The following is a 1,384-nucleotide window of genomic DNA, read 5'->3' as shown; positions in this document are numbered from 1 at the left end:
AGCTACCTCAGCTCCTTCAGAGCCTTGTGATTGTGATGAGGAGAATCAAACTTTGTTTTGTTATCCAAGTTGGTGCAGATTCTTAATGTACGAAGCAGATTTTGGGTGGGGGAAACCAATATGGGTGACAACTAGTGGTTGCCCTATGAAAACTGGTTCGAATTATTACAAAAAAAAAAAAGAAAAGCTGATTCGAAACCGGTTCAGAAATGGTTCTAGTTTAGAATTGGTTTGAAACCAGTTCATAATTGGTTTGGGTCGAACCGGTTCGGAACAAGTTCGAACCATTTTTAAGCCAAACTGAACCGGTTCGATTTTAAAAAACAAGTTTGGTTTAAAGAACCGAACCAGTTTAAACCAGTTCGGTTCGGTTCTTCAAAAAATCCGGTTCGGAGCTACCCGTGCTCATTCCTAGAACTAATGTCTTTCATTCTTAAGATACTTTGGTGAAAGATCCCACGGTGTACTAGATATATGAATATTCAAGTTTTCGTATGTTAAATTATAATTCACTATACTTTTTGGAAATTTAGTGAAAGGTGGTACTTGGTATTTTAATACAATTTATTGCTCTAAACCCTACACGCAATTAAATAGCAGCAGAATTATCTAATGTTAATAAAATCAGCTCAGTTATTGACTCGGTCGAAGTATTGGGTCATTGGTTTAAACAGTGAGTCATTAGTTGAACGATAGTGGCAGACCCAAAACTTTTTATAGTAGGGGGCGAATTTTTTTTATATTATTAAGAAAAGTACATACAATTATATATGAACCTAATATAAAAGTTTGAAAGAGTTTTATTACAAAATTCAAGGTCAATTCACTTAACTCTTGCTCTACTTTTTTTATATTGTTAAACTCTTCTATAATTGAATCTGTGCTAAAATTCAAAACAATTTCTTTTTCAATATATATAATCAAAGAATCATCAAGAAATTGGTCTTTCATTCAATTTCAAAGTCTAGTCTTGATTATCTTTCATTCGACAATGGATGCAAACTCTTTTCCTTCCCAACATTTAGCTCAAAAAATAGGAACCCTTGTTTGTGTTTTGCTGTTGTCTTCTTTGACAATGATTTTCGCCACCCTCTTGATAATCAAGTGTGCCTGATTTTGAAATTTGTTCTTCAGCTCTAAAAGTTTGCTACTTCCGTTGAAGAAAACTACTATTTCAATCTCTAAAGTTGTGTTTGTTTAAGTTTTTTTTGAAACTTTCAGCCCAATTACTTAATTTTTTTAGTTCAAAATTAATTTTTTTTGGCCCAAAATTATATATATATATATATATATATATATATATATATATATATATATATATATATATATATTGTCTAATAAAGGATTAAAAAAATATATAATGCTTGTCATACTGATGTTTCAA

Source organism: Gastrolobium bilobum, unplaced genomic scaffold (genome assembly GCF_033153095.1).
Source record: "Gastrolobium bilobum isolate Gb01-03AN ecotype WA unplaced genomic scaffold, APGP_CSIRO_Gbil_v1 utg8280, whole genome shotgun sequence".
NCBI classification, from domain to species: domain Eukaryota; kingdom Viridiplantae; phylum Streptophyta; class Magnoliopsida; order Fabales; family Fabaceae; genus Gastrolobium; species Gastrolobium bilobum.
The sequence above is the reverse complement of the archived record's forward strand: the minus strand, read 5'-3'. Positions refer to the sequence as shown.